General features: G+C 41.4%; 1 protein-coding gene across 2 annotated transcripts in view; it reads left to right on the forward strand.

Moving 5' to 3' along the window:
- Positions 1–200: 200 nt before the first annotated feature.
- Positions 201–17,960, forward strand: part of TMEM222 (transmembrane protein 222) — a 92,341-nt gene continuing 74,581 nt past the window's right edge. The window contains exon 1 of one of the 2 annotated variants that reach the window (XM_089659167.1): positions 201–771. The gene's annotated coding sequence lies outside the window, so the exon portion shown is untranslated. The remainder of the gene's footprint in view (positions 772–17,960) is intronic. The other variant, XM_089659166.1, reaches the window with a different exon arrangement.

A 17,960-nucleotide genomic window follows, 5' to 3' on the forward strand; every position in this document is an offset into this window, starting at 1 on the left:
TGAGAAGTGTACTCTGAGGTGTTTACTTGTAGAAAGGCGCAGGAGGAGCTCCTCTTAGTCACAAACAAGACTCTTTCCGCTGCTACATTCATTCAACTCTTTCTCGCCTCCCTCCTCACTTTCCCTTCCACCTATTAACATAACCCGCAGCCGGCTCGGGTGACTGAAGCTCCCCGCAGGGCACGTCATGGCGGGAGGAGGAGAAGGCGGGGATCCCATTAAGACAATGGGCGGCCAGAAAATGGCATCATAATAATAGAAAAGACAGGCGGGCCAGACCTGCTGCTTTTGTCTGAGAAGGCCTCCTCAGCTGTGCGTGAGGTAATTCCGCTACCTCACATAACACAGAACCGCAGTGGCCATTTTAGCACATCCTCCTCCTCCTGAGACCTCCGAGCAGCCCCGCAGGCCTCGGGCACAATACGCACACCTCTCACTGGGGAGCTTTATTTACACATTGGCGGCCTCTCTTGTCTGCCACACGGAGGCGGGGGAGAAACAGACTTGCCTCCCCCCTCCTTTACCAATGACCGAAGGCACACTATCTGGCTCCCCATCCCCCTCCTCCTTCCGAATGGTCTCTCCCAGAGGTTACCGGAAGTAGTGCGGCGCTGCCATGTTTTCAGCTGCTTTGTTGTAGGTTTCATGTAGGATCCTGCGCTGTTTCCCCCCCCCCCTCTTTTTCCTCACTTCTATAAGGCGCACTCCTCCTCCTTCCTCCTCCTCCCCGGGATCGCCATGGAGGCCAACTGGACCACTTTCTTATTCCAGGTAAGGGAGAAAATCACGGTAATATGTGACTGTGTCCTCGGGTGTTGCAGCGCCAGGGCTCCGGAGTCCCCCCCCTTCCTCCCCCCTCCTACGGAGGAGAACAGCCGCCTCCCTCCTCTCCCCTCCCCGGGAAGCGGGGACACCCGGGAGCAAACATCTCCCCCCCCCCCCTTCACCACCACCTCCTCCTCCCTCCACATCCTCCTTCCCCGCTCACACACCTCTCTCCGGCCGCACGTTCCTCTCACACACGCATTGTAATGCGCTCTTATTGAAGTCTATGGAGCCCAAAAAGTTTTTCCCGAGATGGTCCCAAAGGGAAATGCATTGGTAGAAACAGGTCACATAGAACATGATGGCAAGGCTTTTGTCATGCAGCGTAGAATCGCACAGTTGTCAAGAGAGGGGCCTAAGGGCGCATTCACACTGAGGTCTGGTCACAGCGCAGTGTACCTGTGGTTTTCATGCGGGTTACCCACATTTTACAGACTTTTATCAGATCGACTGTTTTTGGTACATTTTCCGAAAGCGCACCGAAGAGGTAGCATGCAGGACTTTTCTCTCTTTCAGAAAACATCCCAAATAGTCCTGCATGATGCCTCTTTGGCGCGCTTTCAGAAAATGGCCCAGTTAGTCCTGCATGCCGCCTCTTTGGCACGCTTTCAGAAAATGGCCCAGGTAATCCTGCATGCCGCTTCTTTGGTGTGCGCTTTCAGAAAATGTCCTAATTAGTCCTACAAGCAAAACGTCTAATCTAATAAGTTATGGAAAAAAATTCCAGTATATACACTGCTATTTGTAGACGCTATAACTTTCATGTAAATCAAATAATTTACACGTATTGGGATTATTTTTTTTTTTAGCAGAGACCTGAAGAAATTTGATTTTAACCACTTCAATACTGGGCACTTTTACCCCCCTTCCTACCCAGGCCAATTTTCAGCTTTCAGCGCTGTCGCACTTTGAATTGCGCGGTCATGCAACTCTGCACCCATGTGAAATTTTTATATTTTTTTTCACACAAATAGAACTTTCTTTTTGGTGATATTTAATCCCCACTGAGTGTGGGTTTTTTTTTTTTTTTTGCTGAATAAAACAAAAAAAACTAACTTTCGAAAAAAATGCATTTTTCTTTGTTTCTGTTATAGAATTTTGCAAATTAATAACATTTCTTCATAAATTTAGGTCACAATATATTCTGCTACATTTCTTTGATGAAAATACCCCAAATTAGTGTATATTATTTAGTCTGTAGGAAAGTTAGAGTCCACAAACCAAGGTGTGTGTGTGATATAAATTATGACAATTAATCAATGCTCATTTCTTGAGGCCCGAAAATGCCAGGATAGTACAAATACCCCCCAAATCACTCATTCTTGGAAAATGGACAGTTCAAGGTATTTCGTAAGAGGCATGGTGAGATTTTTGGAGGTTGTAATTTTTGTTTGTTACAATTTTTTTGGAAAATGTAGAAATTAAAAAAAAATATATATATATATATTTTTTATACATATTGTCACCAGTCCAGTACAGCGTTATTTATATAACTGGTGTGGCGGTGATCAAAGACACTGACTGGTCACAGTATGTGAAAAAAAAATCTATTTTTTTTTTCAATGTGACCAAAGAAATACATTGTTACCATTGCAGCATTGAACTTTGTTACCATTGCAGCATTGAACTACTCTGGGCAAGTGATCAGGATTTTTTTTCTTTAACACATTATGATTGCTAATACCATTGAATTTAATTGATATTTTCAATCATTGTTACTGAATGAAACCGATTCTTTCAGTCTTTTGTTGTGATTAGCTGTGAATTGGGCAAAGCTCATTGCATGATACAGATGGGACTGTGTTTGGCCCTGTCTGTATCATGTGACTGCTTTGACCTGTCACAGCTAACATAATTGTATACAATGGATGGCATGACAGGAAGCCATTCATTGTATACAATTAACATGTGATCTGCTGACACATGACACTAGCAATGTAACTGTGCAGTGATGTCAGCTGTGTGGCCACAGCTGGTGACAGGTTGCGCTGCTGCGTGAGTGGCCCGTCATGTGACGCCCAGTCACAATGAGGAGTGTCCTGCCCAGCCGTCAATCTGCTATAGGCCGAAATATTTTTTTTTCCCAAAATTGGCGGTCTTTTTTTTTTTTTTTGTTTATAGCGCAAAAAAAATTAAATCGCAGAGGTGATCAAATACCACTGAAAGAAATTTGTTGGGGGAAAAAATGACATTTATGTACAGCGTTGCATGACCACGCTATTGCCAGTTAAAGTAACTCAGTGAGGTATCGCAAAAAATGGCCTGGTCAGGAAGGGTGGTTTGAATCATCAGGAGTGTGGTTAAAAAAAAAATTATAGTGTTCAGGGTGCCCCTGTTTCATGTAAACAAAAAGTGTCAGAAAAGGCTTGGTTTTTGAGTGGTTAGAGGAGTGAGTGATGTGTGGCATAAGCTTCTAATGTTGGCCCTGGATAATAGAAGCACCCCCAAATGACCCCTTTCTCATTTGTTGCCACAAGTTTTTGGAACAGCAAGAAAGAAAACAAAAATGTATTTTTTTCTTTTTTCAAAAATTCTGGCAAAAATTCCTTGAGTTGTCTGCTTTCCAAAAAGGGGTCGGGGGGGGGGGGGGGGGCTCGTACTTTTTTGGCATTAAGGGCCTCAAACTGTGAATAGTGAGGAAGTGACAAGAGGAAATAAGCCCTTTGAAAGCCTGAAAGTGGTCAATGGATTTTCACATGTGGTATCCCCATACTGGGGAGAAGTCGCAGAATGTGTTTTGGGGTGTTATTCCACATATAGCCGTGGCATGCATGAGCAATATATCATTTATGTGACAACTTTGTGTAAAATAAAAAAATAGATCATTTTCCATAAATTTGTGGCAAAAAATGAAATCTTCCATGGACTAAATATCTCTCAGCAAATTCCTTGGGGTGTCTACTTTCCAAAGAGGTAAGTTGGGTTTTTTTGTACTACCCTGGCATTTTAGCACCTCAAGAAATGTAAATGGGCAGTTAAGGTAAAGGCTGCGAATTTCCTATATATATATACACCATACTTTGTAGACGCTATAACTTTCACACAAACAAACTGATATACACGTATTGGGATTATTTATTTATTTTAATTTTTTTTACCAAAGACCTGTAGCAGAATACATTTTGGCCTAAATATATGATTTAACTTTGTGTTTATTGGATATTTGTTTTATAACCGACAGTAGAAAATATTGGGGGGTGTTCAAAATGTTCGGTCTTTTTTCATTTATTTTGCAAAAAATAAACCCAGTGGTGATCAAATCCCACCAAAAGAAAGCTCTATTTGTGTGAGCCGTTTGGGTACAGCATTGTATGATTTCACAATTACCAGTTGAAATAGTGCAGTGCTGAAAAGCAAAGAATGGCCTGGTTGTTGGGGGGGGGGTAAATCTCCTTAAGGGCAAGGGTTGAATCAAAAAAAACAAAACAAAAACAAACTGCTGTAACTGATTATAAAGTGAGCTGGAGTTTGCCTTCAATTTTGTTACTGTGTTTCAATCTACAAATCCATCTAATTCTCTCCCCCTAGACTTTCAATGTTGCTAGTCAAAGGTGCCCCTGTGCTCTTTCAGACAGAGTGTATTCACTCTCAATACAAGATGTGTTACTGGTCAGACCATCAGCCTAAAAAAGAAAACTAATACAGCCACCACATCCAATGATTGGTAAGCTGCACTATATTTTGGGTTTAATGCTGCTTTGATTCTTAAATGATAAGTTTACCTTTTGGGGCTTGTAGTTCTCAACTACCACGGCGCTGTGGAGTGCTGTGGTAGTTCATTCACTCTTCCTGTCAGTGTAAAATTGTGCTTATAGGAGATATGAGCAGGCAGATTAAACTGAGTCTGCTGGAGTCCTGCATGGCACCAGTGGTCTGCTGATCGCTGGTGCAATGCTTTACAGGCTTCAAAAAAACTCCAGAAAAGAACTTCAGGAATTCAATTTTTTTTAAATGTGATGGCTTATAATGGGTTAGTGACAATGAGCGCTCTCCTCCCTTTTTTTTTTTTTTTATTAATAATAATCACAGTATGCATCCAGAACTCAAATTATCTTCTGTTGTTGATGGTATCCGAGTTGTATTAGATGGTAGCTTCATTCATTCTCCATGGTCCCTCTGTATGTAGGAACATAGCCTGCCTCCTGAAATGGACTATGGGATTTGTAGTGTGCGTAGGGCAGTGCACACAACCACAGCTAATATGCACTGCTTGTTGCAAACAAACAGAAGTGAAGGAGAAAGCAAAGAATCTTTCAAGGAGGCAGAAAAAAGATGAAGATTCATGAAGATTAGACCACAGGACCTCATACGCAGTGGATGTATATAGATTATTTTTGGAGATTAATTCAGGCCATACATGGGTCGAATTCTGAACTAATTTTCTTTAGAAAATCGGAATTTTCGTGCATTTTGTAATCCAATGGTGCCACCATTGATTTCAAAATTCGACTAACCAAGCCTTCAATTTTACCTCATGTTGCTACAAAAAATAACGATTCACCCATCATTGTTTCGAAATTCGTTCGTTTTTCAAAAACATTCTGACACGCCTGAGCACTCAAATTCGATGGTCATACGAAAATCAGCCCATTAATGGTGCAAAATTTAAATGAAAATTCTTAGAAAAGATTTTCGAAAGAGAACTGTGTTGGAATTTGACCCATTGATGGCCTGCATAAACATTTTGTTTAGTGTTACTTTAAATCTGAGATGAACACAACCTCGGGACTTTTTTTTTTTTTTTTTTTTTAACTGAGCACCAGTACAACTATCACTTTACTTTAAATACTCAGTGAAACTGTAAATAAAAGATAAGACCATGAGGAGGCATATATCATGTTGGACTGGACTGATTAATCAGGAAGCGGTCTACTTTCGGTACATGTGTATCTCTGTCTCTGTAGTTCCCCTTTGAGAACTACAACCCGATAGCCACAAAGGCTGTCAGTAGTTCTAGTTTCCCATTCACATGATACTATGCATGAGTGAAGCTACTGGATGGGCAGAGCCCCACACGGCCATGTCTTTGTTGAACGGTGGCAGCATACACTGAGAAAATGTTCGGTCTACTGTCATAGTGGGGATTGAGTTTAGCTACCTTTTCTACCAACTTTCCACCCTAAACACCTGCCTGTCTCCTCTTAGCGATCCAGTGCTGAGTCTGGCTACGGGTCTTCTCCCTTCACTTCCTCATTTTAAAAGAAACTCGGGCAGCAGCAGAAGCCATTGGCTCCTACTGCTGTCGGTCAAATCATATGAGCAGGTGGCATGGCCAAGCTGAGCTGCGTCTATGTTCCACTAAAGAAAAGGTAAAGGACCACTTGCACAGAGCAAGTATGTATAAATCTTTGTAATTTTAATTAGAATGACTAGGCAAGAATAACCTATCCAGATCCTGCGTTTGTGCAAGTACATATACTATAGAATGTTTGGCCTTGGTGCAGGCACACAGGGTAATATGGCAATTAACCACTTGACCTACGGAAGATTTACCCTGCTCCACAATCAGGCCATTTTTTGCGACATGGCGCTGCGGTATCTTAACTGACAATTGCGCGGTCATGCAATGCTGTAATAAATTAATCCTATTAATTTTTTTCCACAAATAGAGCTTTCTTTTGGTGGTATTTGATCACCTCAATATTTTTTGCTTTCTACTGTAAAACATCCAATAAAAGATTTAAAAAAAATCATATTTCTTCGTAAATGTATTCTACATATTTTTGGTAAAATAAATCCCAATAAGCATATATTGATTGGTTTGCTCAAACTTTATAGCGTCTACAAACTATAGTATATACACACTGAAATGTTTTTTTTTTTTTCTTTCTTATACTAGTATTGGCGACGATCAGCGACTCATAGTGGGACTGTGATATTGTGGCGGACAGTTTGACACGAACTGACACTTTGTGGGAACCAGTGACACAAATACAGTGATCAGTGCTAAAAATATACACGATCACTGTATTTAAGGAAACTGGGAAGGGGTTAAAGATCTAGGCCGATCAAAGGATTAACTGGGTGCCTAGCAAGTGTTTTTGTGTTTACTATGTGCTGTTTTTAATAGGCAATTGGCTAGATTTTATTCCCTGCTTTGCAGAGAAAGAAAATCTAGCAGATCACCATTGACAGAACACAGCTCTGCCTTGTTTACATGGGAGGAACAAAGAGTTCAAGGTTCACCAGAGATGGTTGTCCTAAGATCAGGGAGCTGTCCAGCATCTCAGGTGGCACAGCAAGATGAGCCACAGCCAGACACAGCAAAGGTGGCAGGTTCAGATTCCGCTCCTATCCTGAGCATCCAAGTGATGTTTTTTTTCTCCCAGCCTCTTCTAATATGCCTGTGAATGCCTATGTGTGAGTGGACACATAGGTTAACATAGAGATGTGTTTGCAGGCAGAAAAACTAAACACCTGTGTTTTTTTTTTTTATTTTTTTTTTTTAAGCCTAGTGTTCTTGAGCCCTTAAAACAGGCTTATGACAGCAAGCTGCATAGCAGCTTTAGGCTTGTGTTAAAATTACACACGTGCTAAGAGACAATATGCAGGTGCATCTCAATTAATTAGAATATCATCAAAAAGTTAATTTGTTTCAGGAATTCAATTCAAAAGGTGAAGCTTATATAGATTGATTACACACAGTGATATCTTTCAAGTGTTTATTTCTTTTAATTTTGATGATTATGGTTTACAGTTAGTGAAAACCCAAAATTCAGTATTTCAGAAAATGTTGAATATTATGAAACAGTTCAATATTGTATACTCATGGTGTCGCACTGTAATCGGCTAATTAACTCAAAACACCTGTAAAGGTTTCCTGAACCTTCAAATGGTCTCTGTCTGGTTTAGTAGGTTACACAATCATGGGAAAGACTGCTGACTTGATAGTTATCCAGAAGACAGTCATTGACAGCCTCCACAAGGAGGCTAAGTCACAAAAGGTCATTGCTAAAGAAGCTGGCTGTTCAGAGTGCCGTATCCAAGCATATTAATGGAAAGTTGAATGGAAGGAAAAAGTGTGGTAGAAAAAAGTGCACAAGCAATAAGGATAACCACAGCCTTCAGATGATTGTGAAGCAAAGGCCTTTCAAGACTTGGTGGGCCGAAGGCCTCTTTTTGCATGAAAGTAAATTTTGCTTTTCATTTGGAAATCAAGGTCCCAGACTCTGGAGGAAGAGTGGAGAATCACAGAATCCAAGTTGCGTGAGGTCCAGTGTGAAGTTTCCACAGTCATTGATGATTTGGTGAGCAATGTCATTTGCTGGTGTTTTATCAAGTCCAAAGTCAGCACAGCCCTCTACCAGGAAATTCTAGAGCACTTCATGCTTCCCTCTGCTGACCAGCTTTATGGAGATACTGATTTAATTTTCCAGCAGGACTTGGCACCTGCCCACACTGCCAAAAGCACCAATACCTGGTTTAATGATAATGGTATCGCTGTACTTTACTGGCCAGCAAACTCACCTGACCTAAACCCCATAGAGAATCTGTGGGGTATTGTCAAGAGGAAGATTAGAAACACCAGACCCAACAATGCAGGTGAGTTAAAGGCTGCTATCAAAGCAACCTGGGCTTCTATAACACCTCAGCAGTGGCACAGGCTGGTCGCCTCCATGCCACTCCGCATTGATGCAGTAATTCATGCAAAAGGAACTCTGACCAAGTATTGATTGCATACTTTACTGTACATAGACATACTTTTCAGTAAGCCAATATTTCTGTATTAAAAATCTTTTTTGAGATTCTGAATTTTGGGTTTTCACTAGCTGTAAGTCTTAATCCTCAAAATTAAAAGAGAGAAATGGTTGAAATATATCACTGTGTGCAATGAATCTATTTAATGAGTTTAACTTTTTGAATTGATTTACTGAAATTAACTTTTTGATATTCTAATTTTTTGAGATGCACACGTACCTACCTTTCCATTGCTCCTGCCACTGCATTACTTGTTCCAGAAGTTTAGTATTAAAGTGTATCTAAACCAGGGCTCAACGAATCGTATGTCGCCATGGTGGCTAGAAATTGCATCCTGGCGCCTGGGTTCACACACTGCGGCCCATTGACTTCAATATGAAAACGTCTCCCATTGACCTCGATGCAAAACGCCAGTCAATAGCAATCCTATGTGAACACTTATATCCGCATGCTGCTCTACTCTATCGTTTGCGAGTCTGGAATGCACCGGACACTTTTCGTAATGGCACTCAAACAATGCATGTGGATCGCACGTCTGAACCTGTCACAAGTTAGCCTGCAGCCTCTTGTTTGTTTGTCTTACCTCCTTGCTGTTCTTTCACATGTGTGTTTCTCTGTGCTCACCTATGGGCGTCGTCTGCTATTCCCTGGGTTTTATGTGCTTTCCTTTCATCACTTCCTGGCCCGCCTCCTAGCTGGCCTGTCTATTTAAGACATGCTCAGTCTGTCTCACTTTGCCTGAGCACCGTTTGTTGTCTGAGCTCCCATGTGGTCCTCTGAGTAGCCGTTCTAGTATATCTGTGTACCGACCCCGGCTTGTCCCTGACATTCCTCCTATATTGTCTATCCGTGTACCGACCTTGGCTTCATTCCTGACATTGCCTGTCTTCTGCCTGTCCTGATCTCGGCTAGCCTACTGGATCTCCTGAGTCTACTCCCATCGTACTCTGCTCCTGCTAGCGGTCTCTTCTACCTCAGCTGGGTGTACCTGGGGGCCGCAACCTGGGGCGGCTGGGGCTTAGACTCCACGCCCTGGGGAACCCCAAGCTGTGGATTTAGAGCTCACTACCACGGGTGCTGACAGAACCATCTTAGTAAGAACACATATCTAGCCTGTCATGCAAATATGTGAGATTGAAAACGCATCTAGAATCGCATGTGTGTGAACCAGGGGTTTTTGGGATCTGTGGTAGAATCGATGTGACCGCAAACGCAGATTAAAGTGCCATTATTTTCAATGTCGCCTAAGATGTGATTTTGCCATGATTGTTGCCCGGTAAATCACATTGTGTACAGCTTGTCTCCCAAAAGTTGCCCCAGGTGCTGACAACTCCTTACTACATTACAATAAACCATGGCTTCTAACTTTTTTTTTTAGCTGGTTCTTAGATTCAAAGCAAATTTGTCAAGCGCTGATTTAAACCCCTAATCCTGGTCCCTTCTTTGCTATGCTTTTATCTTGTGTTTATAGAATAGACAGCCACTGGTCTCACATGAACAAAAGCAGACCATTGAAGTCTACCCCATCTCCATCACATGGTGGATCAGTTAGATTGGTATCTTACAAAAGAACAATAAGATTCTGGTTTGCGGTCATTTCAGCTGCCATTTCTGGCAAGATCAAAAGCTATTTTCTGTAACTGCTAAAAATGTTAACTTGAAATATGAAAACTAATGCAGCCACCACCTGTAAGGACTAGTAAGCTTCATTATATTACATTTTTGGATTTGGATATACTTTAAAGGAAGATTCTTTAATCTTGTGAAGAGACAGCTGTCAAGAAGCTCTTAAATTAAAGTGCAGACCATTAAAAGAAAACATGAATACATTTGATGGGAAGGTTTACTTTTTGAGAAGAGAGTCCATGCACTGTACTAGCAGCACCAGAGCCGATGAGCATCATAATGCACTGTAAAACGTTACTGTAATGCCCACTGTTGGGAGCCAAGTTTGAAAAGATAGTTGTCTCAAGGTTTCAGGGTTTCCAAACGTACTGTCGTCTTAGGCCAGAGTAAGAGAGGGCTGGAACATTAACAGTGAATATAAAGCCATTACTCCCCATTCTAGCTTGTTGCTCATCATAGCCTGTTTCTCTCTTTTGCAATATTGCAACACAGTATCCCTGATTGTAACTTTTGATGTTCATGCCATCTGTCATTACATAATGTTAAACTACAGTCAACCTATGTCTTTATATCTTCTGAAATGCCTGTTAACCACTTGAGCATCTAAATTTTGTTACGTTATACAATGACACTAAAGGCTATTTTATTAACCGCTTCCCGTCTGCCCTATAGCAGAAGTACTGCTACAGGGTGGCACGGGTGCCCAAAACACTGTGTGTGTATATGTATGTGTGTGTGCATATATATGTATATATGTGTGTGTGTGATTTAGCATTTTTGGGTAGGGGAGGAGCGTGCATGCCGCCATTTGCGGCCACAGCTGTCAATCACCTGATCCCAGCCGGTGATTACTCGCAAGCGCCTGGTGATTGACGAGCATCTCTAAATTTTTTTGCGCTGATGCTCTTGAGAATTTAATTTGCCAAGTTTTAATCTCTTATCTCTGTGCATATACAGTTTTATTCAAAATAATAGCAGTCAGGCATCACTAACCTGATCAATCACTGTTTTTGGTAGAAATGATATTTCTACATGGCAAATAATTTACTAGCAGGTGTAGTAGAGTAATAGAAATCCAACAGAGACAACAGTCATGACATGCATGCTGCTGATTCTGTGTAATTGAATCACTAATTGAAAGGGGCATGTTCAAAACAATAGCAGTGTGGAGTTCTATTAGTGAGGTCATTCATTCTTTGAAAAACAGGTGGCAATTATTGCCCCTATTTAAGGAAGGAAGGCAGCAAATGTACATACTGGTTACAGTGCATTTCTCTCTGAAATTCTGAGGAAAATGGGTCGTTCCAGACATTGTTCAGAAGAACAGCGTACCTTGTTTCCAAAGTTGATTGGAAAGGGGAAAACATATGAACAAGTGCAGAAAATGATAGGCTGCTCAGCTAAAATGATCGCAAATGCTTTAAAATGGCAACCAAAACCTGAAAGACGTGGAAGAAAGCGAAAAACTACCATTCGAATGGATAGAAGAATAGCCAAAATGGCAAGGACTCAGCCAACAATCAGCTCCAGGAAGATCAAAGAAGGTCTAAAGTTACCTGTGAGTACTGTTACAATTAGAAGCCGCCTATGTGAAGCCAAGCTATCTGCAAGAAGCCCCCGCAAAGTCCCACTGTTGAAAAGAAAGACGTGCTGAAGAGGTTACAATTTGCCAAAGAGCACATTGACTGGCCTAAAGAGAAATGGCGCAACATTTTGTGGACTGATGAAGACTGCAGCTCTGATCTGTGTATTCTGACAAGAGGGGGAAATGCAATAGTACATTGGGGAGATCCCTGCACCCACATCACTTGTGTGGATCTCATCAATCCCCCCCCCCAATTATACTTGCCTAGGTTGATGCAGCATTGGTGTGTGAAAACTTAGCGATCACATGACCACTCATCGCTGAGGGCAGAGAGCGCTGTCAGTCACTGTTGGGCCCCCCCCCCCCCTTCTCAACTGCCAGTCACCGCAGGGTCTTGGGTTTAGCAACACTTTAATGCACTCTCTGCATTAAGGTGAACAACTTGCTGTGTTCAGTTTCTCTGTCCGTTCCTGTCTTTTCAGAAGAAAAGTTTTATAGAAACCATGGAACCAGTCTGTTTAAATTCAAAATAGATGGGAATTGCCCATTACTGGACTTAAAATTTCTAAACCGATTTCTTTGAGTACCAAAATTCCATATGGAAGCTACCAGGTAAGGCAGCCCATAGAAGCTCGCATTTCTTTCCTTCCACTACAGGTGATCTCTGCGATGGTTTGTGGTACAAAAAAAATTATCCCCAATCATGTTCCAGGGACAGTACCACTCACTGAACGTGGCCTATTCAAGTTAATAGTCATGCCTGAACAGTGTGTAGGGTTGTGGCGTGCACAGGCGCTATGTTTTTGAAGACTGACAGCGGGTGCAGGGAGAAGATCCTCTGCCTGCTTTCACAAGGGGACCTGGAGTTTGTTACACCCTAAATATGGGTGTAATGTGTAACATGCTCCTGAAGGTGAATTAATCCTTTAGAGCTGGGTGCACTGCTTCCATTTATTTATTTTTGGTGTGTGTGTTCAGCCAGTGGGCTTAATAGGGGAAAAGAAAGATGGATACAGGAATCTCCCCCCACTGTGCTATTGTATTCTGACATTCCCCTGTTGTCAGAATATACTGACCAGCGCTACAGCCATTGGCTGCAAACTGCTGATCGAAAGAGGTTTTCAAGCTGTACTGTTCGACAGAAGCACATCATAACAATGAGCTACTGTCGATCTGGGAGGGCTACCCACAGATTGGAATTCAGCCTATCCCTGATGATCCGTGTGTACCCAGCTTAACCGCTTGTGCTCCAGAGGATTTAACTCCCTTCCTGACCAGGCCCTTTTTTTTTTTTTTTCAGCGCTGCGCTTTCAACTGGTAATTGCGCGGTCATGCAGTGCTACACCCAAACCAAATTTATGTCCCTTTTTCACACAAATAGAGCTTCTTTCAGTAGTATTTCATCACCTGTGTGCGTTTTTTTTTTATTTTTTGCGCTATAAACAAAAAGATTGACAATTTTGAACAACCCCCCCCCCCCCAATATTTTCTCATTTCTGTCATAAAATGTATCCAATAAACTCAAATTTTGTCATAAATTTAGGCCAAAATGTATTTTGCTATGTCTTTGGTAAAAAGAATCCCAACAGGTGTATATTAATTTGTTTATGTGAAAGTTATAGCATCTACAAATGGTGATATAGATATTGGAATTCACACCATTTTTTGTTATATGGGGCACTTGCCTATCGGGCACTTTTACCCCTTTCATGCCCAAGCCAATTTTTCAGCTTTCAGTGCTTTCATACTTTGACAATTGCGCGGTCATGCAACACTTTAACAATATGAAATTTTTTAATTTTTTTTTCACACAAATAGAGCTTTCTTTTGGTGGTATTTAATCGGCACTGGGTGTTTTTATTTTTTGCACACTAAACAAAGCCAAAAATGTGAAAAAAAAGTTTTTCTATTAAAGTTTACAAACAGGTCATTTTTCTTCACTGATGTGCGTTGATGAGGCTGCACTGATAGGCAGCACTGATGGGCATTGATGAGGAGGCACTAATATGCAGCACTGATGGGCACTGATAGGCTGCACTGATGAGTGACACTGACTGGTGGCACTGCTGATCAGTGCTGATCTGCTGTGACAGCGTGAGGAAAGTGCTGCCGATAACTGGCAACAGTATTTACTCGGTGATCTGCTGTGTCAGTGGACACAGCTGATCATGTGGTAAAAGGCCACTGTGATTGGCCTTTTAACCTCATCATGTGATCAGCTGTGGAGAGTGCGTTCTGGGAGGACGTCATGACACCCTCGCAGAACTAGACAACCGTGCTGTAGCCGTCATTTGGTTATAGAGCGGTTGTGAAGTTAACTGCCAATTGCGCAGTCATGCAATACTGTACATAAATGAAATTTCACACAAATAGAGCTTTCGGTGATATTTGATCACTTTTTTTTTTTTTCGCACTATAACCAACTGAAATTTCGTTAAATTTAGGCCAAAATGTATTTGGCTATGTGTCTTTTTGGTAAAAAAAAATCCCAATAACTGCTTATTAATTTGGTTTGTGTGAAAGTTATAGCATCTACAAACGTTAGTATAGATAGAGGAATTTTTATAGTGGAGCTTTTACTTTCTGTCTATCACATTTCTTCTGCTAAAATGCCAGGGCAGTACAAACACTCCCAAATTTCCCCTTTTCAGAAAGTAGACACCTGAAGCTATCTGCTGAGAGGCATGTTGAGTCCATGGAAGATTTTTTTTTTTCCCCTCCTACAAGGTTTTGTAAAATTACAATTTTTTTTTTAACACAGTTGTCACTTAAATGATATATTTCTCACACAAGCCATAGGTATATATGGAATTACACACCAAAATACATTCTGCTACGTCTACTGAGTATGGGGGATACCACATGTGAGACTTTTTGGGAGCCTAGCCACATACAGGAGCCTGAAATCCAATGACCACTTTGAAAGCCTGAAGGTGCGTAACTTCCTCACTACCCATTCACCATGCCTCTTATTAAATTCCTTGGGGTGTCTACTTTCCAAAAAGGTGTCATTTGGGAAGGGGGGGTTTGTACTATTCTGGCATTTCAGGGCCTCTGAAACTGTGATAGGTAGTCAGAAAGCTTAATGAGGTATCCCCATACTCTTGAGAAGTAGCAGAATGTTTTTTGGGGAGTAATTCTACATATACCCATGGCATGTGTGAGCAATAAATCATCTTTGATTTAAAAAAAAAAAAAAAAAAAAAAAAAAAATTTTTTTATTTTTGATAAACTTGTGGTAAAAATTTAATTCTTCTATTGACTCAATATGCCTCCTAAGTAAATAGTTTGGGGTGTCTACTTTCCAAACTCGGAGGGGGGGGGGGGTTTATGCTCAGCAGTAGAAGTTTATGCCACACATCACTCACTGTTCTAACCACCTGAAGACCAAGCCTTTTCTGACACTTTTTGTTCACATGAAAAAAAAATCATTTTTTTTTTTTCTTGGAAATTATTTTGAACCCCCAAACACATTTTTTATTTTTTTACAAACGTTTTTTTTTTTTATTGAAAAAGCAGAATACAAAGACTGCTTCCTAAAATGTAGCACAAAGATGTACAAACGGGTAATTTTCAGTGACAATCACAAAATAAAAATCAAGTTCATGAATTAAGTATATAACAATGCTGGCATATTAACGGCACTTCTCACAAAAATCGAAGACCGTTCTGGATTAAGTAGACATTCAATCTAACCGCAGATATTGATGTATCTTCCAACCATCCCATTTATTGTTGAATAAATGAATCCTATCTAATAAAGTGTAATGCATATGTTCCATGAGCATGGCCATATCAATTTTCCGTAAAACAGAAGCTAATGGGACTACAGGTGATTTCCAAGGCAGGGCTATGGCCCATAGGGTGGAAATGCAGATGGTATGAATTAGCTTCAACAAACTGGCAGGGACCCCCGGAATGGATGAACCCAATAAACAAATTTGTAGCGAAAGAACAACCAGAGAGCCAAAGCGCAGGCAACCTCCGATATCCTACACCATATCAGGGAAAGACCAGGACAGGCCCAAAACATGTGCATGAGAGTTCCAGCAAGGCCGCAACCCCTAAAACAGAGGTGCAAAACTCCCAGGAACATAACATGTAGTCTGGAAGGGGTATAGTACCAATGGGTAAGAATCTTAAGGGGCCGTCCCTCGGACCAAAAGGGATTTAGAACCCCTTCGTATGTTATCCAACATGGAGTCCCAGACGTCATCCGAAAATGTGACTTTACAGTCAAGCTCCCATTTCAGTCTATATATGGGGGGGGGAGGGGGGAGGTGTAAGCATCCAGGAAAAGGTGAAAGTCTGAAATAAGGTGGTGTCAGACCAAAATGGGAACTAAAAAATTTACGTATTTGTAGGTAATGATAATATTCGCAAAGTGGGGCATCAAAGAGGGTGTGCAACAGGTCAAAAGAGATAAACGACCCTCCTCTTTGAAAGTTCGTCAGTCTAATCAGGGCTCGGTTGTACCACCACCAAACAGTAGAGCCAAAAATTAGGGAGGCCCAGGCCCCCTGCCCGTTGTGATTTGTATAAAACTAGAGAGGTTAAACGAGGACGTTGATTCTGCCAAATAAAGTTATTAACCACCCCTTGGAAGTGATCAAGAAACGATTTAGAAACCGGTATTGGGAGCGCCCTAAAAAAAATAGGAGTTTAGGTAAGATGTTCATTTTCACCACCATGATTAACCAAAAACGAAATGGGGTACTTATGCCAAATTTTGAGCAAGGTATGAAGAAGACTGGGCACACATGGTGGGTAATTGGCCGCAAACAGTCCAGAATCTCTGGGCGAAAGATAAACACTTAAATATGGAATCCAGTCCGTGGCCCAACGAAATGGAAAAGTACCACGGAGGGACTCGCTTAAGGACTGAGCAATATTGATGGGCATAGCTACTTTAGAGAAGTTAACAGTAAGACCTGATATGGATGCAAAATCATTCAACAGCGAACATAAATTAGGCAACGAGAGAGAACATAACTTCATTAGCATACGTACATAATTTGAATTGAGAGACCGAAAGTGGGTATCCTGAAATATCACAATGTGACCTTATGGCAATGGCTAGGGGCTCCAAAATCAATACAAATAGGGGTGAAAGTGGGTAACCCTGCCTGGTGCCCTTATCCTGGGGTAAAAAAAAAATCAGAATTGCAACCAGGCAGTCTAATCCTAGTTTGAGGAGAGTTATATCATGCCTGTACACCTGAAATAAACTCATGAAATCCCATACGCTGTAAAAGCGAAAAACAGAAATGGCCACAGGACACTATCAATTGCTTTATTAATGTCTAAAATAAGTAAGACTTCTTTGGAATGCAAATTAGCATCTTGTATGATATTCAGAGCAAGTCGCAAATTATCCGTAATGAGCCTATCTTGGAATAAACCCGGATTGGTCGGGTGAAACTAAGGAAGAGATTATAGGGGCCAGTCTATGCCAAAATACGACTAAAAATCTTCAAATCGTTATTTATAACTGAGAGAGAGGTCTATAATTTTGTGGTAAAAAGTGATCTTTTAAGGGCTTGGGCAACAGGGACATGTTAACTAAGAGCATCTCATCAGAGAACCTATCCACCTGCAAAACCCCATTAAACATTGCAACCAAATACAGAGCTAGAAGAGGGGCAAAGTTTTTATAATAGCTAGCTGGGAACCCATCTGGGCCTGGGGCTGTGGACCGCTTCAAAGTATTAATTACCCTATTTATTTATTTATTTATTACATCGAGTTTATATAGCGCCAAAGGGTTTGCTCAGCGCTGTACAATAGGGGGGACAATACATGGCACAGTACAAAAAAAACAGACAGCGTACGAGGGGTAAGAGGGCCCTACTCTTTCAAGCTTACAATCTAGGAGGGAGGGGGTAGTGGAACAAGGACCCTAAGGACTTACTCCAGCGTACATAGGGAGTGGTATAGAATCAAACCAGGATTCAGCCGCGGGAGAAGCGGCCGTACGCGGAGGGGCTAGTAGGGAGAAATAGAAATTTTTTAAAATATCCAGAACCTCTTGAGGCAACGAGGAAATACCTTTTTTACGTAATTTATATACACAAGGAGGACGAAGTGATTAAGTTTGCGGGCAAACATCGTAGAGCCCGAATTACTATATAATAATGACTCCTTAGACCAGGGGTGTCCAAACTTTTTTCAAAGAGGGCCAGATTGGATGAAGTGAACATGGTGGAGGGCCAAACATTTTTCCGAA

The sequence above is a fragment of the Staurois parvus genome, unplaced genomic scaffold, assembly GCF_062004578.1.
Source record: "Staurois parvus isolate SC_StPar_1 unplaced genomic scaffold, SC_StPar_1.0 ptg001134l, whole genome shotgun sequence".
NCBI lineage: Eukaryota > Metazoa > Chordata > Amphibia > Anura > Ranidae > Staurois > Staurois parvus.